This window comes from Schistocerca serialis, chromosome 6, assembly GCF_023864345.2.
Source record: "Schistocerca serialis cubense isolate TAMUIC-IGC-003099 chromosome 6, iqSchSeri2.2, whole genome shotgun sequence".
Taxonomy (NCBI): domain Eukaryota; kingdom Metazoa; phylum Arthropoda; class Insecta; order Orthoptera; family Acrididae; genus Schistocerca; species Schistocerca serialis.
The window spans coordinates 654,221,360-654,244,823 of record NC_064643.1 but is presented as its reverse complement, the minus strand read 5'-3'; the positions used below and the strand labels follow the sequence as shown (position 1 = coordinate 654,244,823).

Here is a 23,464-nt window from a genome sequence, read left to right as displayed (position 1 = left end):
AAATTTTCATGTCTCACATTTGGCATCGAGTAGACACATGTTATCAGAATTTAATTGCAATGATATTTAGCATGTGAATTATTTAGATGAAACAGATAAAAAAGTAGAGGGTATGCGTATTTTATTTCGCGAAATAAAGGTCTACCTTATGTCTTTGCACACGCTAGTGTAAATACACTGTTTATTCATAGCACTAAACTACCACTACATCGGATTATAGCCCAGATTTAATTTCTGCCTGAAAAAGAATTGCTCAAAAGTTGGTGAATTGCGTCAACACCCCTGCGCCCCACACACAACACAAACCCATTATGTCACAGTTAATCGCAGAGAAATGTTCTATGCTTGTATCTTTCTGCCAGCGACTTCATTTATTTCGCTGCAGACTGTCACCCCACCGTCCACCAAAGGCACTGTGGATGTCTCATAACTTACGACAATGAGCACAAATTTAAATCTACAGCTTGATTCCGCGACGATGGTACAAATTTTCAGGACTAATGGAGAAAAGTAATTGTATGAACCTCAATTAATGGACCCTGGTCCGGAAACGACTGAATCGAAAGTTAAAAGTGGAAATCCTTCTGATACCTCTGATATTGGACTTCTTCTGATGCAAGCTCTTTGTTTTCCATATTTTGTGAGGATGTGGTATGGACCAAAACAAGAAAAGATTGTCTGCTGAATGTGGGCTCTAAGGCGCCTACCTGAAGAGATACTGAACACTTGTAGTGGAGGAGATGTGTTTCACATTCACAAATATGAAAAAGCCGCTGATAGTGCTCACTTTGGACTCCGTGTCTACTGGACATTTTAGCCTTGTTTTGGTCCACACTACCATCTCTCTAAATGTGGAAAGCAAAGTAGCAGAGGTCCACTGTCAAAGGTATAAGTACGATTTTCGGTTGTAACTAACGTCCCAGTCGTTTTCGGATAAGGGTCCCTTATTTCGAATTGCTATATTTACTTTTTTCCATCGTCTCTGAAAGTTTGTACGATCATCACGGAATCACCCTGCAGGCATAAATCTCCGTACATTGTCATAAGTTATGAGACATCCACAGTAGGTTGGATGGGTGGGGGGAGGGAGTGTGCGTTAACGGGGATGTGGTAGACCGTAACACTTGTTTCTCGCTTCAACAATGAGGTGGCTGATTGCTGCGAAATAAATTAAGTCGTTGGCAGAAAAATACAACTGCAGGATATTCTGCTACGATTAACTGACACATAATAGATCTGTGTTGTACGTGGGGTTCAAGGGGGTGGATATTGTTCACCCTCTGCTCAGCAATTCCTTCACAGGCAGAAGTTAAGTCTGGGCTATAATCCGACGTAGCCGGCCGGGGTGGACGAGCGGTTCTAGGCGCTACAGTCTGGAACCGCGCGACCGCTACAGTCGCAGGTTCGGATCCTGCCTCGGGCATGGATGTATGTGATGTCCTTAGGTTAGTTAGGTTTAATTAGTTCTAAGTTATGGGGGACTGACGACCTTAGAAGTTAAGTCCCATAGAGCTCAGAGCCATTTGAATCAATCCGACGTAGTGGTAGTTAACCGTTATAAATCAGGAGCGTATGGGCAGTCTCGGCACATTCTGCAACCATCTGTCCATCTACGCCGGCGCATTACAACTCGATAATTCTCGTATGGATATTGTGGCAGCCTAGAGGCGTCGTTCGTATGAAAACTACAGGGGCTAAATTAATAACACTCTGCGCAGAAGCTGCATAGAATCTCAGCATCACGTTCAAATTGATGAACCTCTTGCTATTTCGGATTCGGTTTGTCTTAAAGGTACGAGGTGCATTCAAGTTATAAGGCCTCCGATTTTTTTTTCTAATTAACTACTCACCCGAAATCGATGAAACTGGCGTTACTTCTCGACGTAATCGCCCTGCAGACGTACACATTTTTCACAACGCTGACGCCATGATTCCATGGCAGCTGCGAAGGCTTCTTTAGGAGTCTGTTTTGACCACTGGAAAATCGCTGAGGCAATAGCAGCACGGCTGGTGAATTGCGGCCATGGAGAGTGTCTTTCATTGTTGGAAAAAGCCAAAAGTCACTAGGAGCCAGGTCAGATGAGTAGGGAGCATGAGGAATCACTTCAAAGTTGTTATCACGAAGAAACTGTTGCGTAACGTTAGCTTGCTGTGCGGGTGCGTTGTCTTGGTGAAACAGCACACGCGCAGCCCTTCCTGGACGTTTTTGTTGCAGTGCAGGAAGGAATTTGTTCTTCAAAACATTTTCGTAGGATGCACCTATTTCCGTAGTGCCCTTTGGAACGCAATGGGTAAGGATTACGCCCTCGCTGTCCCAGAACAAGGACACCATCATTTTTTCAGCACTGGCGGTTACCCGAAATTTTTTTGGTGGCGGTGAATCTGTGTGCTTCCATTGAGCTGACTGGCGCTTTGTTTCTGGATTGAAAAATGGCATCCACGTCTCATCCATTGTCACAACCGACGAAAAGAAAGTCCCATTCATGCTGTCGTTGCGCGTCAACATTGCTTGGCAACATGCCACACGGGCAGCCATGTGGTCGTCCGTCAGCATTCTTGGCACCCACCTGGATGACACTTTTCGCATTTTCAGGTCGTCATGCAGGATTGTGTGCACAGAACCCACAGAAATGCCAACTCTGGAGGCGATCTGATCAACAGTCATTCGGCGATCCCCGAAAACAATTCTCTCCACTTTCTCGATTATGTCGTCAGACCGGCTTGTGCGAGCCCGAGGTTGTTTCGGTTTGTTGTCACATGATGCTCTGCCTTCATTAAACTGTCGCACCCACGAATGCACTTTAGACACATCCATAACTCCATCACCACATGTCTCCTTCAACTGTCGATGAATTTCAATTGGTTTCACACCAAATTCAGAAAACGAATGATTGCACGCTGTTCAAGTAAGGAAAACGTCGCCATTTTACATCCATCTCTGGGACGGATTGACAATGAACGCGGCGTCATTTTAAAACAATGCGCATGTTTCTATCTCTTTCCAGTCCGGAGAAAAAAAATCGGAGGCCTTAGAACTTGAATGCACCTCGTATTGCACACTGAAAAGCTATTCAACATAGGCGCTTTTCGCTTTTATTGATAATGCGCCATCAGCAGATATACTCATAACGAGTAGATTATACGTGTCGTTCTTTCACCGTTTATACGTAGATTGAATGACAGTTTTGCTTGAGGATTACTTTTCTGAACATTACCATCACCGTTTTGCCTTACTTGCTCCATTTTGTGATACCAACTGCTTCACTTTTCATATGAGGAGAAGCTGGTATCGAACGTGGACTGCATACATTCGCAGGTTTCGTTTTCACTGGATTTTTGAGCCCATATTTTCTGCCATTGCGTACAGTTCCCTGCACAGCAGCCTTTCTTGATTTGGACTTTATGTTGTTCGCTGCTTATGAAGTCTTCGTGGGAATCTTCATGTTTTGCAATCATTTCTGTATTGCTGTCTCTTTACTAGCATGGCTATCTTTTGAGGACAGTGCCAATGACAGCGATCTCAAGAATCACATTTTCTGAGTCTATAATTGCAATAAAGATGTGCTGCCTGCTCATAAAGTTAACAGTATAAACAATGGAGATACTCAGAAAATGTGAATCCCAACTGATGAATGACCGTTTTACTTTTCAATACGCTTAAGACAGACGAATACAAATAATTGAGACAGTTACTGATTTATGACGTTAAGTTTGCAGTCGGTGCAGCTGAGCATTGTTAGTAACTACTCGTTAGGATCGGGTGTTCTGTCGGTGGTTCGCGTCTTTTCATCATGATATTTCGACACCATGTCAGGGAACACCTCATGAAGACGGTGTGTAGCTGCGTCTAAATATCGTATTTGGAAGACACGGAACGCCGGCAGAACTACTGATCTCAATGAGATGACAATGAATCGACGGAAAAGTATAATACATTATAAGTGCATTCTAGTCCCTAAACGTAGTTACTGAAATGCGAATAAGGCTCATTGACATATCCTATGGGTATTCCGGCCCTCAGCAGCTGCGTCTTTAAGACACCTGCTACGGTCACTTCCCAGGCTGTTCCAGGAACACATCGGCTGGTATTTTTCCTGTTAGTAGTAGAACTGAATCTTAGCAAAAATGCAGGATACGTTTTGTAATTCTGTGATCGACAAGTTACTTCCTGGATGGCATAGAATTAACCTGCTAAATTCACATGCTATATCTGTATCACTTCCATTGAAAAATCTGAGGGACTTCATATAAGATGTGAAATAAGGTAATCAGTTTATGCTTTCGAATGCAGTGAAGTCGTTATGCACGAAATCTGTAGTTATCCCGTCATTTACGTTGGGATTTTGCTGATCGAGCCACCACTGGGGCAAATAAGCGAGAGGAAAATGCCGCAATGCTTTGCTAGCTCTGGGTGGTCGCCATTAAAATTAGAGCTGCTTTGGCCTGCGGTTCCAGTATCGCTGCAAGCTAGATTTTTAGACATTTTGTAAAAGAGCTGCAGGCAGCCACACAGAAAATCAATAAGGCAGCCTTATTTATTTTGTTTGGGAAATGCCACAGTTTCATACTACTTAAGAATGACCCAGGACAGTCAGTACACATAGACTGTTTCGAAGTTCAGAGCGAGTAGTATCCTACTAATTCGTTCAGATAGGCACCTTCCATTTAGAGATACTGTATGTTTTATTAAAAGAGGCTTTCATCGCAGGGTTATTGTGGTATGCTATACTTATTTCTATTAGTTCAGTGCATATTTTAATAGCATTTTTCATTAGTTAGTTAAACACAACACTTAAAATCAGAGAGAAATCAATCATCAACAATCAATTCTCTCACATTATCTAAAATAGTCTGAAAACGTTTGGATAGATTCCCCATCTTTGGAAACCTAATGGATATGAGTTAAAGATGTCAACAAACCAGTTAGGAATTGCATTTTGGTCCTGAAAGGAATTTTCTTGACTGTTTTTCGTTAAGGAGCGAGAAAGGTAAACATGATTTATGACTTTACTAACAAATTTCTGGATAGTTTTATTTGTGAAATCAACAGCGTACATTATCATGTAGTAGCAACACGTGATATGGTTCTGTCGGTCGTTTTTCGTACACTGCGACCTAAAAGTATATCAGGTTGTTGGAAACGAATACCAGCTGAGATGGACACACTCCTGGAGAAGAGGCTGTAGCGCACAATACTCTATTTGAGCATCAAATGCAAAATATTATGTTCTTACTGGCCTGTGTTAGCGTATACGTCTTTTGATGGTACTTGACCTTTAACTTCTTCCTACGAAGTTAACATACAGATTTCACAGATGAAAATTAGATACAATATTACAGAGCAACAGAAATCTGGCTAAAGCCGGAGATAAATTCTGCCGAAATTTTTACAGAGGAGCAAACCGTGTTCAGAAAGGACAGATTAAATAAAGTAGGTGGTGTTGTGTTTGTGTCTGTTGGTAGTAGTTTATCTTGTAGTGAAGTTGAAATAGATAATTCCTGCGAATTACTATGGGTAGAGGTTATACTCAACAGCCGTACCAAAATACTAACTGGCACCTTCTACCAACCCCCCGACTCAGATGATGTAATAGCTGAACGGTTCAAAGAAAACTTGAATCTCATTACAAATAATTACCCCACTCATACAGTTATAATTGATGGAGAATTCAATCTACCCTCGATTTGCTGGCGAAAATACGTATTCAAATTGTACTAAATGCTTTCTCTGAGAATTACTTTGAACAGTTAGTTCATGAGCCCACACGAATTGTAAATGGTTGCGAAAACACACTTGACCTCTTAGCCACCAATAATCCAGATCTAATAGGGAGCGTCATGACGGATACAGGGATTAGTGACACAAGGTCGTTGTAGCGAGGCTCAAAACCATATCAACCAAAACCATTAAAAATAAACGCAAAATATATCTATTTAAAACAGCAGATGAAAATTCGCTTGATGCCTTCCTAAGAGAGAGTCTCCATTCCTTCGAAGCTAATTATGTAAGTGTAGACGAGATATAGCTCAAATTCAAAGATACAATATCGACAGCAATAGATAGATTCATACCGCATAAGTTAATAAGGGACGGGACTGATCGACCATGGTACACAAAACACGTCAGAACACTGTTGCAGAAGCAACGAAAAAAGCATGCCAAATACAGATGAACGCAAAATCCCCAAGACTGGCTAAGTATCAAGGAAGCTCGAAATTTAGTGCGGACGTCAATGCGACATGCTTTTAATAGTTTCCACAATGAAATATAGTCTCAAAATATGTTAGAACACCCGAAGAGATTCTGGTCGTATGTAAAGTACACCAGTGGCAAAAAGCAGTCAATACCGTCACTGCGCGATAACGATGGAAATGTTACCGATGATTGTGCCACTAAATCAGAGTTACTAAATGCAGTTTTCCGTAATTCCTTCAAGAAAGAAGACGAAGTAGATATTCCAGAATTCGAAACCAGAACAGCTGTTAGTATGAGTGACAAAAAGTAGATATCTTACGTGTTGCGAAACAACTCGAATCACTTAAGAAATGCAAGTCTTTCGGTCCAGATGGTATACCAAGAAGGTTCCTTTCAGAGTATGCAGACACAATAGCGTCTTTCTTAGCAATCATATACAACCGCTCACTTGACGAAAGGTCTGTTCCTAAAGACTGGGAAGTAGCACAGGTCACACCAATATTCAAGAAAGGAAATAGGAGTAACCCATTGAATTACAGACCCATACCACTGACCTCAATTTGCAGTAGGATTTTGGGCAATATACCGTACTCGAACATTATGTATCACCTTGAAGAAAATGACTTATTGATACATAACCAACACGGATTCAGAAAATATCATTCTTGTGCAATGAAGCTAGCTCTTTATTCCCATGAAGTAATGAGTGCTGTCGACAAGGGTTCTCGGATCGATTCCATATTCCAAGATTTCTAGAAGGCTTTTGATACCGTTCCTCTCATAAGCGACTATTAATCAAATTGCGTGCATATTAGGTATCGTCTCAGATGTGTGACTGGATTTGTGATTTCCTCTCCGAGAGGTCACAATTCATGGCGTTCTGCAAGGTAGTGTCATAGGCCCTCTGCTATTCCTGATTTACACAAATGATCTAGGTGATAATCTGAGCAGCCCCCTTAGATTGTTTGCAGATAACGCTGTAATTTACCGTCTAGTAAAATAATCAGACGATCAATTCCAAGTACAAAATGATATAGAGGGAATTTCTGTATGGTGCAAATAGTGGCAATTGGCATTAAACAAAGAAAAGTGCGAAGTCATCCACATGGGTACTAAAAGAAATTCGATAAATTTTGAGTACACGATAAATCGCACATGCCTAAGGGCTGACAATTCGACTAAATATCTGGGAATTACAATTACGAGCAACTTAAGTGGAAAGACCAAATAGATAATACTATGGGGAAGGCGAAACAAAGACTGCGTTTTGTTGGCAGAACACTTAGAAGATGCGACAAACCCACTAAAGAGACAGCCTACATTACACTTGTCCGTCCTCTGCTGGAATATTGCTGGGCGGTGTGGGATCCTTACCAGGTAGGATTGACGGAGGACATCGAAAAAGTGCAAAGAAGGGCAGCTCGTTTCGCGTTACCGCGCAATATGGGTGAGAGTGTCACTGATGTGATACGCGAGTTGGGGTGGCACACACTGAAACAAAGGCGGTTTTCTTTGCGGCGATATCTATTTACGAAATTACAATCAACAACTTTCTCTTCCGAATGTGTAAATATTTTGTTGACACCCACCTACGTAGGGAGAAATGATCATCATAATAACATAAGAGAAATCAAAGCTTGAACGGAAAGATTTAGGTGCTCCTTTTTCTCACGCGCCAATCGAGAGTGGAATGGTAGAGAAGCAGTATGAAAATGGTTCAGTGATCCCTCTGCGAGGCACTTAAGAGTGAATTGCAGAGTAACCATGCAGATGTAGATGAATGACCGAACTGATGACATTCAAGCAAAAATGCAGTAACAGTCCCTCCTTTGGTTTATGCTGCTTTGAATCAGGGCATGGAGTACTCCTACTCCCGACTTCCGACCCTTGCCCATTGTTGTGTCTTCCTGAATGTGGAAAATCATTAATGTGAGAACAATCTTGTGTGGAAGAAGAAAAGTCTTTTCTGACTTATTTTGCTCAGAAGCACTAGCCCGACGCACAGTACAAAGGTTTAGACCTGCCTCCATTGCCTTCTATTGAGCGCGAAGCGAATAACATTTCTCATATGTTGGACCTTTTTCGACTTTCGATTCTGTTTAACAACTCTTGAATGACGTGCTAGCTTTCGCGTTTTAGCCTTTGACTAGTTAGAGTAAAATAAAATACACAAACACACACTCACATACACGCAGACACACACTGGTGCCCCTACATGGTCCCAGCTAGACGGTCAGCTAGTCCGGCTGACACAGTGTAGGAACATAGACGTGTATCTGCGTGTATGTGAGTGTGTGTTTGTGTATTTTATTTTACTCTAGCTCGTCAAAGGAAAAAGGTCCGTAAGCTAGCAAGTTTTCTTCCTTTTGCGTGTGCCTGTCGACAACTCAACCCTTCTGCTTTCCAGACAGTGGCCTCCTTTAATCCTAAAGTATTTTTACATTCGTAAGCTTGAAATATGCAAACTCCAATACGTAACTGCAAGATGAGTACTAAGAAACTGACAGTTGGTAAATACACTGACAGTGCCGCGCCGCGGTCGCCTGTTCGCAGGTTGCCTGACATCTGGGGCGAGTTGCGTGTGGCCGGCAGCTGGTAGAACAAGGAAACTGATCTTGAAGATGCCAGGAGCTGTTTCTCGAAGTTTTTGCTATTACAGGTCGGTTAGAAAACAAAGCGCAGTATCTTCGAGGTCCTATCGAACTGAAGATAACTTTAGCAGTTAACCGAAACGCAATTTAAAAATATAGGTAACAGACACAAACTCGAGACTTTATTTCTACATTTCACGACGTTTGCCACTTTTTTGTATGAAAGACGCCACCCTTTTTTTTACCAAACCTCTAACCTTTCTTTCTTTCTATTAAAAAGGGAAAAAGCTTTTTTCATTCCTCACTTTCCCGATTATAAAGGAAACAACAAAAATGGTTCTATTGGAGACCGCCACTTTGATACAAAAAAGAAAAAATACAATCACCATTCCAGACGTTGGGCTGGCCGCAGTGGCCGGGCGGTTCTAGCCGCTACAGTCCGGAACCGCGCTGCTGCTACGGTCGCAGGTTCGAATCCTGCCTTGGGCATGGCTGTGTGTAATGTCCTTAGGTTAGTTAAGTTTAAGTAGTTCTAAATCTAGGGGACTGATGACCTCAGATGTTAAGTCCCTTAGTGCTTAGAGCCATTTGAACCATTTGAACCAGGCGTTGGCTCGTAACTACGCCTATCCCAACAGTTCTGCTCAGCTAAGGAAGGAAAGGGGGGACAGGGTATCAAATGTACGTGACAGAGACGAAGTTTTTTTTAAATTATATTTTCTACATTGAAGTCCATGCAGACCGCCCATAACCGAGGAGAAATCCATGCCCGACTTCTCGAAATAAAGGGGAAAACCGCTGGCAATCAGTGTTTCAAAAATAGTGCATCAGATAAACTGCCCATTCCAGGGCCATTCCAGCTACGTTGTTCGTAAGTCGGTGAACTGTTGCTGTATTTCGGATCACAGACAATGGCGCAGGATCGTTCGTTTGCATAGGACGAAAAATCTGGAATATTCTTCATGTCAGTAGCAAAAAAAAGAATATCGTACTTCAAGGCAGTGGAACCAATTCACAGAGTGAGTCTTTCTGTGCAGGTGCCGGCCGCGGTGGTCTAGCGGTTCTAGGCGCTCAGTCAGGAACCGCGCGACTGCTACGGTCGCAGGTTCGAATCCTGCCTCGGGCATGGATGTGTGTGATGTCCTTAGGTTAGTTAGGTTTAAGTAGTTCTAAGTTCTAGGGGACTTACGACCACAGATGTTGAGTCCCATAGTGCTCAGAGCCATTTTTCTCTGCAGGTAGTACACGTCATCCGAGAACATCATCAAGTGCGTTGCTAGTAGGTCAGGAGTGGTACGTGTGAGCAAGGTCTTAATGCGCTGGACCAAACGCCAGGCGTCCACTGCTGAGCCACAAACAAAACAATGATCGTCCGTGTCCGGCACCCCGCACGTGGTACAAAGCGGAGAGTCGGCGAGGTGAACTTGGTGGAGGCGAGAACGATTTGGTTGTTTTCCGTAGACGGTGACATACCACGCAGAGAGCGTAGTAGTGCCAAGAAAAGGGGAGTTCACTGCCCGTCATACATTTCGTGACCTGTAGTGCGGGTATTTCTGTTCTATCAAACTAGGGCCGTGAGCTAGTTGCGTCTCAGTGTAGACCACCTTCGTCGACAACAAGTGCACAGGTGGCAAAGAGGCAGAAAGGTAGCTGTGTTCCAGAAAAAAAAGAGTCGTATTTGACAAATGGTGCTGGGGTGTCCGACAACATCACCACAGGGGCCAGTGAAGCCCAGGCATATGCAACAAGCAGTAAGCTGGTAAAGCACGTCGGGCAACGCCACATATCGTCAACTTTGGCTGACAAAAAGGGCCCGAGCTCTATCGGGAACGTGGTATCGGCCCACACACCCCTCGAGCCTTGGGAAGGGCTAGGGACTCTTAGCAGACTTTGAATAAATGGGTAACAAAGGAACCCATAACAGCTAACATGCAGCGAGCCAGGATTTGCAAGACTGGGACACTTCGCACCACGTGAAGGATCCACGACGCTGCGTGCGTGTTAACATTACACTCACATTGCAGGAGGTCAAGGGAGCAGAGGCGATGTTCAACGAGTCCAAACCCGATTCGTTGTGCAGCAGTCATTCGCAGCTGATGTCTACAGAGCGCTGCACGTCAGCCGTAAAATCGCTGCCAAAGCACGTTAAGGTATTGATCACGTTGAGCTGGTCAACACTCCCCTCGGACAGGCCTGTACCCTTAAGCCGTCAACGGTGAGCGTGCTAAGTTCAACGTGCTGCTGAACGCTCAGAAACGATGCAACTTGTGCATACGGTACGTGGGCCCCAACGTTGTACACGCGATCGCAGCGCACTCCGGCGGCAGTTGCGGGAAGTTTCTAGTTCGTAAATCACACTGTTTACTAAACGGGTGAGCGTAAAATTCCCAGGTTAGCTCTATTAAAACGCACATTTCCTCCATTGTCCACGAAAAGTAAAGTACCATGTCCAATCAATAAGGACACAGGCTTATAAAAGTTCCATTACAAACAGTGCGGTACAAGTTTGCAATGCTTCTTCACATAAGATAAACATTATTTCATCATTCTCAAATTTTAGTACAACTCTAAGGTCAGTCTTACTTGATGACTGTTCCTACCCAGTAGCAGAATCTTTGCAACACGTGAATTACAAAGCGTAAAAGAAAAAGGAGCAAAATAGTTTTACACAAGTAGCGCTAGGTGTCTTGTAGATCAAGCCAATCGAATGCCCAAAGAAAGGTGAACTTAATTTACATAACATAAAAAATTATACTATGTACTTATATTAAACTAATAAAAAAGTAACAGAACCTAACAAAAACGCAAATGTTAGAAAAAAAAATTACGTACTGGCGAGTCGCGAACCACCACCCAGACATAAAAATTCCATGATTCCACAACGCTACTCACCACGCTATATGAACACTTCCAAATAAATTGTCATTCCTAGAGTCTTACCAATTGTAGTACTTGCTGAAATTTTTAATAGTAATTATGTTACTAACTGAAATTTAATTATGACAAATTGTACCAAGAACAATGCGTTTCATCCTCAGTGTATTGCTGCCTTCAAATAGCATACTCTCATAATACGCAAGTTACAATAATTCTTTTGCCACGAATATGATTTTCTCATTATTTTATTGCGACGGATCACACAGTTAACAAAGGGTTTTCCAGTGATTCTGAATTTGCTGTTGCTCAGTGTGGTGTCACCGCCAGACACCACACTTACTAGGTGGTAGTCTTTAAATCGGCCGCGGTCCGGTAGTATACGTCAGACCCGCGTGTCGCCACTGTCAGTGATTGCAGACCGAGCGCCGCCACACGGCAGGTCTAGAGAGACGTCCTAGCACTCGCCCCAGTCGTACAGACGACTTTGCTAGCGATGCTACACTGACAAATACGCCCTCATTTGCCGAGACGATAGTTAGCATAGCCTTCAGCTACGTCATTTGCTACGACCTAGCAAGGCGCCATTACCAGTTATATTGAGATTGTAATTATGTACCATCAAGAGCGATGTTCTCCAATTATGGATTAAAGTTAAGTATTCCAGCAACTAAGTTCTTTTCTTACTAGACTCAACTACTTTACCTTGTTCCAGACCTCACGCCAGTCTGCGTGAGTTTAAACGCGTGCATTTCGGCCTCCTCTAGCAAAACGGTGTTGGCCCTTCTGCCAACACATCACTCAGAAACGGCATATATACGTGTAGGCTTGAAATCAGTGGCAATATGGCGCCTCACAACTTTGTGCGGAAGGGAGATGGCGTGCATGTGGCGTAGGTGGCGTTATGCCATCTCATTGGTCAACGCTCAGACGCACGCTCAGAATATCTGACATGCTAGATATTGCTCTGCACGTTCGGAAAGACTCACGAACGTGCTATTCCACACTATGACGTCCGGATGCACGGTCCGTGTGCCGACGGCTTTATACATAGCTCGCGATTTACACACGTTAACGGAGCTGCCCGACACCTCGTCGCAGGTCTTTGCCCACACAAGCACTGCCTGGGTATCGTCGGCCCTTGGAAGGCAGAGGAGTAAATAGGCCACGTAGCTGGTGCAGCAAAATCAATGTCCACCTAGTGATATCCCTGCCAGTCGTTCTCGTAGGCCACATAACAATGCTTCTAGGGCGAAGGCACGCAGTAATGCCGACAGGAGCACCTCTGTCACACCGAGCACCTGACCAGGATCGATTGTATGAACGAATCATTATACAGCACCTGGGATGCTGCGCTGCCCAGGAGACATATGGCCATCTCGAGAATAGTTTGTAGGTAAACTGTAAGAAAAGAATGATCGATCCAGTCAAATGCCTGGCTGAACCGTAAGTGCGCCAAAGTTTCAGACAAATGTTGACCTCGAGCTAGGGCAATCAGATCTCTGTACCAGCAGAATACTGTCTGAATGTTGTACACTTTGTCTAGTGACGTTTGGTCGCAGGCCATGACATAACAGGCTGTAATCTTAAGTTGTACTGCCAAATAACATGTGAAGATCTTCATCTCGCTATTTAGCATGGTGAACGGGCAATAGTTACTGCTGTGCAGATACCTGTGAGGTTTGTGAATAGGGCCAATGATGCCCTCTAGAAAGGCATCGGGGACCATCAGGGGACATCAGTTCTCCGCAGATAACAGTCCGTGCTGGTGCTAACAGATATCAGAAAGCACAACAAAATTCAATGGGCATGCCGTCATCGCCACGTGACTTATTAGCAGCTCCTACTGGGATAGCATTGAGGACTTCATCTTCTGTTGCTGATACCTCCAATTCCAGTGCAATATCCTCTGGTATGGCACCACATGTCAGCCGAGAGACTTCTCCAATGACAGCCAATGAATGAGGGTGGTTAGATACAACCTAGAATAATGGGCGTCCAGTGCCGTATTGGGTGTCATGTTGCCTGCTTTCGTCACCAGTGATGGTTTGAACCAGGGCCTGGCTCCTCGTCGCCTTTCTGGTGGAAGGTGATACGTCGATGGAGCTTGCGAAGCCATGTGGTCACAAGTGCAGGCTCACACCATCGTCCCTTCAAGTTGGCGGGTTCTGATATGTGCGTGGTTCAGACGAAAATAGGATTGTAGAGCTTAGTAATAAAAGTTCATGGATTGCCTCCTCCTAGCTACCACGTCTCTGCCAAACGCCATCATGGCCTGCCGGAGGGCAGGTTTTGCTCAGGACACCCACCGCGACAGCACTGACTGGTAAGCGTCACAGTGGTGCTGACATGAATCCCGGGTCACCTTGATAAGCAGTTGGGAGACTCCAATAGGGCCAAATTCAGCTTTCCAACACATCTTCCATGCCACACCCTCTGGTGGTCGAGGGTAATGGTGTAGACATACGCCACATGGTCGGAATAGCGACAGGCCAAATCTCAGCCAGTTAGGTTTCTTCCACCAGCAAGAGTGAGGTATAAAAGCGTTCAAGGGACTGGAAGACTGTACGGTGTAGTGCGTGCAACCAGGACAGTCACCAAGAACGTTTTCCCATGTGTCCACAAGTTGGAGAAGGTCGACAATCGTGACAAGCTCTGGGCGAGGTGAAACCGTGGCAACTGTTCTTAAGGGTGGAGGGAGGAATTAAAATCACCACCCATCATAAATGCAGCTGGAAGCCCCATGAAAAGAGATAAAACCGCCTCTGCACAAAAGGCAGAGCATTCCCTTCGCCTCACCGTCCTCAGCGAGCGTAAGCATTAATAATTTGGACACTGAAAAGTGTCTGCTTCAAAAGGTGTTGTTCTGTATCGTAGTGGGATCGGCCGCCATCCAACGGTGCCTCAACCCAACTGGAAGGCAACCAGGAGTTTTATGACGCCCTAGTCGACGTACATCACTACTGTAACTTCACTACTCGGCTTCTGACGTGAGGACGTTGTTTCCCCCAGAGGTGATGCAGAAGAAATCTGAAGCCTCGACTCCCCTTCAGTTTCGAGCAACTAGGTCGGAAAGAATCTGGGCCGGTGCATCTGGCAATTTCGCAACGGTGACATAGATGACAGGGAGCACTATAGATGTCATGGCTGGTGCGACATCTCCTGCCAGCCTCTGAATCAGGCGTTTGCAGAGACCATCCAACCACACGTGGCCCTCCTGGCTGCATCCCGCACAATTTCACGGCTGACAGCCGTACATCACGCTCGTCTGCAAGTCGCCAATCATCAGATAAAGAAGGCGTGTGCTTCTTGACTTGATGCACACCATATAAGATGTGGTAGGTCTCGAAGTCTGCCATTTTTCCGCAATGTGATTGAGGTCGAGAGGCAGATACAACCCCGTCTTGCGGTACCTCAAACGAAGTATGGATACATGCAGGGTATGGAGGCTGAACATTGCGTGACCAACTAAAACAGCTCCGACGTGGCCACCAGGGTCATTGAATTGCAGTCCCCAGGTGAAACTCCGCACAACATCAGCGCAACCTTCTTCGGTTTGCAGTTTGATGCACACGACACTGCTTGTGATGGGGAAGTGAATTCCTGCAACGTCTTCAGGTACGGGATGAAGTTCGTTACAAATTAATTGTTTCACTTCGTGCGCTCGAAGTCGTGCATATTGTAGTTTAAAGGTCGCAAGGTGGTAAGATAATGCCATTGCAGGTCAAAACGTTAAGGAATACAGCGACGTAGCACTGCTATGAGCCGACTGCCACTAGACCGATGGCAGGTACAGCACTCTGAAACCTCGTGAACGCTATATGTCAATGAAACAAACAGCTTTGTTTCGAAAACAATAGCTCAGATATTGATCTTGTGTTTGCTGTCGACCTTCGACAGTATAAGAACGGTGAATTAAAATTAATTGTTTCACATCTCAAACACATTTTGCTTCATATTGCTCTATGCCTCTAGCTGAAACCTACCTTGTTCATTCAGAATCCCCACACTGACGGCAGCAAGCAATGCAGATGGGCAGGACTACGCACAAGATGACTCCTAGCACAATTCCAGCGATTGCTCCAGAGCTAGAAAGTAAAATATGCCTGTTAGTGGAGTAACTACGACAATGGGATAAAAAGTTGACTACTGACAGCAATATTTTCACTTCTATGTAGTTTCTAAACTTTTCATGAGGTCCATATGTCCAGCTCATCCACAACGAACGTAAGGTGAGCACTGGATACCCAGCAGATAAGCTTAAACTGAAACTATGGCGATGCTAATGGAAATACCAAAGTTTAGAAACGTTATTCAGATCGTTGTTCTGAGTAAAACTTACATGTTAATAACTGTGGCTGTAATGCTGCAAAGTTTATAATTGAAACAACAACGAGCTAAAAGTACAGTTTAACAAGGTTTGTTTGGATCAAATCATGGCCAGTTTCAGAGTTTGTACAAACGAACCTTCAGATGGTTGCTACAGGTTTCTTTGTTTTCTTTCTGGGCCTCGTTTTGTATCCGTTTTGGTTTCCTACACTAAGATACACAGAAAATATTTTAATGTGTTCATCCTTCTGAGTGGAGGTTTGAAGGACTTCGGCCGTTCACTTAGATAATAAAATTGAATACCTGATGCCATCCTTTCGATGTTATTTATTATGTAGCTACCAGTTTCGGTGATTCAGTGCACCATCTTCAGGCCCGCACTGACGCTGAGGGAGTAAATTGCAATCGTATACACGATACCATTAGTAGCCAATATCTGTGAACTGGTTTCCGTAGATTGTAACAAAGATGTTGGACCTTCAACCATCAACTAACAAATAGTGAACAAAAAACTTTCCGTCCGTCCTAGTGCAGCAAACCAATGACAGGACTAAAACGAGGCACCAGAGAGAAAAACAAGGAAACGTGTATAAAAAATCCGAAGACTGATCTGTAAAGAAATCCAGATCTGCTCATGATTTTATCTAAATAAATCTTGTCAAACCGTACTTGTGGCTGGTTACTGTTTCAATTATAAATGTCATTCTTCTGATATTTTTTTCCAAATTCGATATTATGTAATATTATTGGATTAGAGTTGCCGGTTTGTCGTGATTCTCAAGAAACTTTATAAAATTCCGCTCACTCTGCATTACTTTTCAAGTAACTAACATCCTTAGAAATTTTTCCAAGAGGGGACAATGTTCGGAAGACGACATCCCATTGGTGTATTGGAAGACTTGTTGGCCCCAAGAACAACAGAAGATACACGAAGCGTTGTGAATCACAAACAAGTGACAGATGCCCAATCAATATTTTTTTAATGTTCATTAGTTTGATACGTAGCTCATAAGCATAATTAGGGTACACAAAATACATCTTTCTGTACCATTAATATAATTATGGATGTCTCAGTTTCTGAGTTAATGATCCTAGATTGGGCCTGTACACGTTTAAATTTATTGTATCCAGCGAGTTAGGAAGTAATGTCGGAAAATATTCTCAAAAGATATTGTATTATAATACCGATAATGTTGGGTGGACACTAAAAATTAAAAATCTTAAATTAGAAAAAGCAGAACTGTGGAATGCTTGTTGGATATCAACGAAGGTAAGAAACAAAAAATATCATCTAAGTGTAAATTCTGAAAATAGACTTTGCTTAACTTCGATCCAATATAAAAAAATATTTGCATACAGGGCAAGTCATCTGATCATATTGAGAGATTACCTTCCTTATTCCAGAATGAGATATTCACTCTACAACGGAGTGTGCGCTGATATGAAACTTCCTGGCAGATTAAAACTGTGTGCCCGACCGAGACTCGAAATCGGGACCTTTGCCTTTCGCGGGCAAGTGCTCTACCATCTGAGCTACTGAAGCACGACTCACGCCCGGTGCTCACAGCTTTATTTCTGCCAGTATCTCGTCTCCTATCTTCCAAACTTTACAGAAGTTCTCCTGCGAACCTTGCAGAACTAGCACTCCTGAAAGAAAGGATACTGCGGAGACATGGCTTAGCCACAGCCTGGGGGACGTTTCCAGAATGAGATTTTCACTCTGCAGAGGAGTGTGCGCTGATATGAAACTTCCTGGCAGATTAAAACTGTGTGCTCGACCGAGACTCGAACTCGGGACCTTTGCCTTTCGCAGGCAAGTGCTCTACCATCTGAGCTACCGAAGCACGACTCACGCGCGGTGCTCAAAGCTTTACTTCTGCCAGTATCTCGTCTCCTACCTTCCAAACTTTACAGAAGTTCTCCTGCGAACCTTGCAGAACTAGCACTCCTGAAAGAAAGGATACTGCGGAGACATGGCTTAGCTACAGCCTGGGGGACGTTTCCAGAATGAGATTTTCACTCTGCAGAGGAGTGCGCGCTGATATGAAACTTCCTGGCAGATTAAAACTGTGTGCCCGATCGAGACTCGAACTCCGGACCTTTGCACACAGTTTTAATCTGCCAGGAAGTTTCATATCAGCGCACACTCCGCTGCAGAGTGAAAATCTCATTCTGGAAACGTCCCCCAGGCTGTGGCTAAGCCATGTCTCCGCAGTATCCTTTCTTTCAGGAGTGCTAGTTCTGCAAGGTTCGCAGGAGAACTTCTGTAAAGTTTCAGTGATGCACAGTAGATAGAGTTATAGGGACAAGAGTTATTGATCAAGTGCATCCAGTGCGAAATTTTCGGACCAGCCTTACGATTTTCCAGTACTATCACTGGAATAAACATCATCACCCATACATTAATTTAACTCCACAACGTGCCCTTTCAGATCATAGACACTGAATATCTGACCTACTTGAATAACGCTTCAGAAGCAACTTTGCTCGCACCCCCCCCCCCCCCCCTAGTTCAGATTCTTGCAACAAAAAACGTTTGCACGTCAGTGGAGCACCTATTAGATCATGTGAAAAGGTATCGTACAGAACGTCGTATCAGATTTCTAACCATAGGAACGACAACTTCAGCTGCCTACGTGATGTTAGCCATAACAGACACTGCTTGTTGTCAATTCAAGCATAGAGTTGCCCAAATTCCATCCTGCCTAACTTCAGGCTGCTTCAGTGTTATTGGCACAAACGTGAAATAGACTGGCAAAGGACAGAACCAATCACGAAGCGAAAACTCAGTGTGTGTGCAAGTACCAAAGCAACAGTAATATAAGTGTAGATAGTGTAAAGAGATAAGGGACACTTGAGAAACGTAGAGGGATAAAATATGTATTTATTTGTAAATGAATCATTGCTTATGTTGCAGACAGCTTACAAACAGTAATCTAGACCAAACTTTCTGACAGGTTACACCTGTGTGCCGGACCGAGACTCGAAGTCGGGACATTTACCTTTCGTGGGCAAGTGCTCTACCAGCTGAGCTACCCAAGCACGACTCACGACCCGTCCTCGTAGCTTCAATTCTGCCAGTACCTCGTCTCCTACCTTCAAAACTTCATAGAAGCTCTTCTGCGAACCTTGCAGAACTAGCACTCCTGGAAGAAAGAATATTACGGAGACATGGCTTAGCCACAGCCTAGGGGATGTTTCCAGAATGAGATTTTCACTCTGCAGCGGAACGTGCGCTGATATGAAACTCCCTGACAGATTAAAACTGTGTGCCGGACCGAGACTCGAACTCGGGACATTTGCTAGTTCTGCAAGGTTCTCAGAAGAGCTTCTGAGAAGTTTGGAAGGTAGGAGACGAGGTACTGGCAGAATTGAAACTGTGAGGACGGGTCGTGAGTCGTGCTTGGGTAGATCAGTTGATAGAGCACTTGCCCGCGAAACGCATATGTCCCGAGTTCGAGTCTCGGTCCGACACACAGTTTTAATCTGCCAGAAAGTTTCATATCAGCGCACACTAGGCTGCAGAGTGAAAATCTCATTCAGGAATCTAGACGGCTGGATTTTCTTAGAGAGAAGCAAGTGTAACGGTGTGTGGCACGGCCACAGCAACTGCCTCCGCTGCCAGACTCCTGACCTGCCGATGCATCACAAATGAGGCGTTTCATATCGCCAAGCTACGACGAGCCCGCGGCTTGGGATGTTGACTACCCTTAGTGACGCTTCTGCGGTACAACCTACTACCATAATATATCAACAGCAGGGTCTCAGTCACTGGCGCTGTCCGAGACATTTCCACATTACACAGAAACATGGCCACTTCCACATAGCCAGCGGCGAATAGCGCTCCATAAACTCCCCAGGACCAGCCAATCGTCATCAGACAGCAGAGGAATAGTATGACGTCAAGCTTGTGACGGTCAGTGCCGTACTGATGATGCTACCACCGACGCGGAGCCTCGAGCTTATGCCCGTTGCCTGACCACCTGGGTGCCTGGGCACTTCAACACTCTGCTTTCTTCACGGCACTGCGTTGGGCTCCATCCATCCCTGGATCTGTCGAGTTTCAACAGAAGACACCTCAACCTTGTGCCCCAGGAGAGAGAGTCGCCATTCGCCATATTTGTTGCGACAGCAGCGGACACCAGTTGTCCAGAAGATTCCCACGTGGACAGTAGAGATATTCACTCGCTATCACTGACAAGGACGTCGCTGGAAGGTCAGTACACAGGGAGACGTTGTGTCAAGGTATTTTGCACGCTCATCAGGGATCAACACTAGCAACTTCGAAGTACGATGACGGCCTTTCTAGGCGCTTAAGTCCGGAACCGCGCTGCTGCTACGGTCGCAGGTTCGAATCCTGCCTCGGGCATGGATGTGCGTGATGTCCTTAGGTTATAGTTAGGTTTAAGTAGTTCTACGTCTAGGGGACTGATGACCTCAGATGTTGACTCCCATAGTGGGTAGAGCCATTTGACCCATTTTTAAGTACGATGCATGTCAATAAACAGTAATAAAGATTCCTCGTATCCACGAGCTGGCTCTACTGCTGCACCCACATACGTCCTCGCAGAGAATGAGCTCCCACACCAGGTCATCCTAGACACATCTTTGTACCTGGTACAGATTACTAAAGCGACAAAGAAAACATTCGGGGTGAACATGGAGCATAAAGAAGTACGAGAATAAAGAACTCAGATATTGGGAAATTAGAGATGTTCAAAATAAGAAGAACGACTAGAACAATTAAGGCAACAAAGGAATGAAACATCAGTTACAATGTAGTGAATGAAAATGTCCTTTGAAAACATCTCAACTTATAGAAATACGAGAAAATTTCATGAAAAATAGTGCTAGAAATTTTTATCAACTTTTTAAACCTACTGACAGGGTATTAAGCACCAAATATTTGTTTCATAGACGAAAATTGACTAGAAGAAGGGATCGGTTGGTAGGGCATATTCTGAGGGATCAAGGGATCACCAATTTAGTATTGGAGAGCAGCGCGGAGGGTAAAACTCGCAGAGGGAGACCAAGAGATGAATACACTAAACAGATTCAGAAGGATGTAGGTTGCAGTAGGTACTAGGAGATGAAGAACCTTGGGCAGGATAGAGTAGCATGGAGAGCTGCATCAAACCAGTCTCTGGACTAAAGACCACAACAACAACAGTCGAAAATTGCCAAATTATATTAAATAAGAAGGAAAACGGTGAAATATTAGTAAAATTTCCGACAGATTCTCAAACTGCCCAGTTCCATCAATTAAATTGAAATTTTGAGCAATACCAGAAAATCTTGAGGAATATTTCACACCAACTGAGCTATTAATTTGTGATGCCATAAAAATACTGGAAAATAACAAAGCAATCGATAAAGACTCATTTACAGTAGAATTATTAAAATCATCAAGATTAAAGATTAGAAGTGACAACACTTATCTTTTGAGGACATGTGGAAAATAGAAAAAATTCCATAAAAGTGGAAACTATCATTAATCCAGATGTGACTCTTCAAGCTTTCCCGGCGGATATGTTGTAAATTGTCTTCACGGGTTTGCCGCCGGATCACGTTGTGCAAATTGCACGATATTTCCTCGCAGCAACTGTCAGACAGGAGACGATTCCGATTCCGATTTTCAAGACCGCTTCTCATGTATCATTCGCGATGTTTTCAATGTGTTAGGTACTGCCTACATCCATGTATCAGAATCCTTTACCAATAGCCAGCTTAAAGCATACTTAATACTTTTAAAATGTACACTGGTCCTACCATGGTGATCTTAAAAAGTAGTTGAAATTGGGTAGGCGTGTAATACTGAAAGTTAGTAACTAAGGCATTACATGTCCTGTTTCTTAACCTCAAAATTCCCGTGATCTGTACACATATGTGACGCTATCGGACGTTAGATTTGCGTCTGCAATTTACAGGTATATAGTAAACATCTGATTCCACATGTTTCCCGACACGTACCAAAGGTTTTCGTCATGCAAAATGACTACTTCATTGCTGCAGAATTTGGATGAACACGCTATTAAGCAAATCTTAGGAGCTGTGTCCCGTGCGATGTCACAGGACCTAGATACCACGTTTTAATGAACATGTTAATACCTATCGATTAAACGAATATCGTACTGGACTAATTTGGAGACTGGCTTATACAACAGACATATAAAATTCCGCTTTCAAAATCATTTTTCGCGTAATGGGAAACAAATTGAGCTTTCTTTCAACACTAACAAGGGAACCTCCCCATCGTACCCCCCTCAGATTTAGTTATAAGTTGGCACAGTGGATAGGCCTTGAAAAACTGATCAATCGAGAAGACAGGAAGAAGTTGTGTGGAACTATGAAATAAATAAACAAAATATACAAATTGAGTGGCCCATGTGAAAGATAAGCAACAACAAGGATAATGTGAACTCAAGAGCGCCGTGGTCCCGTGGTTAACTCGAGAGAAGACTTGAACCAAGGACCTTCCGTTCCGCAGCTGCTCACGTTAACCACGTGACCACGGCGCTCCTGAGCCCACGCTCTTCTTGATATTGTATATATTGCAAATGGACTACTCAGTTTGTATATTTTGTTTATTCTTTTTGATAGTTCCACACAACTTCTTCCTGCTTTCTCGATTGATCTGTGTTCAGTTTTTCAGGGCCTGTCCACTGTGCCAACTTATAACTAAATCTGAGGGGGGTGCGATGGGGAGGTTCCCTTGTAAGTGTCGCATGACAGAAGTGGCTCTGGCTCTGAGCACTATGGGACTCAACTTCTGAGGTCATCAGTCCCCTAGAACTTAGAACTAGTTAAACCTAACCAACCTAAGGACATCACACACATCCATGCCCGAGGCAGGATTCGAACCTGCGACCGTAGCGGACTCGCGGTTCCAGACTGCAGCGCCTAGAAGCGCACGGCCACTTCGGCCGGCGCATGACAGAAGTGATGAGTAGTATTTGTTCAGGTCGATTCCACTTTAAAAAATGCAAAAACGAAACAGCAAAAATCCACCGACACAGCAGGTAAAATACACTTGACGGTTATAGCAATAGCTACGTAGGTCGCGAGATGCGACGGACATAGTGCTGATATTCAGACCAGCATGATATTTTTGGGAAAACTGTTCTGGTTTCCAAGTGCGTTCTCCGTGTATTATTCATTATTTCTAAAGGTGGCTGTCGTGTTATCACCTTCACATATCTGGTGTAACGATCGTGAGAATAAGACAATAGAGATTATGCCACCTACTGAGACATATGGACAATCACTTTTGTTCTATTAGTGCATGAGTGTGAAATAGGTAAGATGATGTCTAGTACTGTTAAGATATAAGCTCCACCATGCACCGAATAGTGGCTTGAAGACTATGTGTAGATCCAAGGCAGAGCGGCATATGATCGTTACGGAGATGCCCAACAACAAACTCCAGAGCCAGTAGGTACAGAGGGCCATTACCTATCACTGAAAGGTCACTGTT

General features: G+C 44.0%; 1 long non-coding RNA gene across 1 annotated transcript in view; it reads right to left on the bottom strand.

Moving 5' to 3' along the window:
- The window catches only part of LOC126484605 (uncharacterized), a 170,766-nt gene that overhangs the window by 86,933 nt on the left and 60,369 nt on the right, over positions 1-23,464 (bottom strand). The window contains exon 3 of the long non-coding RNA XR_007587887.1: positions 15,648-15,749. This is a non-coding gene — a long non-coding RNA (uncharacterized LOC126484605). The remainder of the gene's footprint in view (positions 1-15,647; positions 15,750-23,464) is intronic.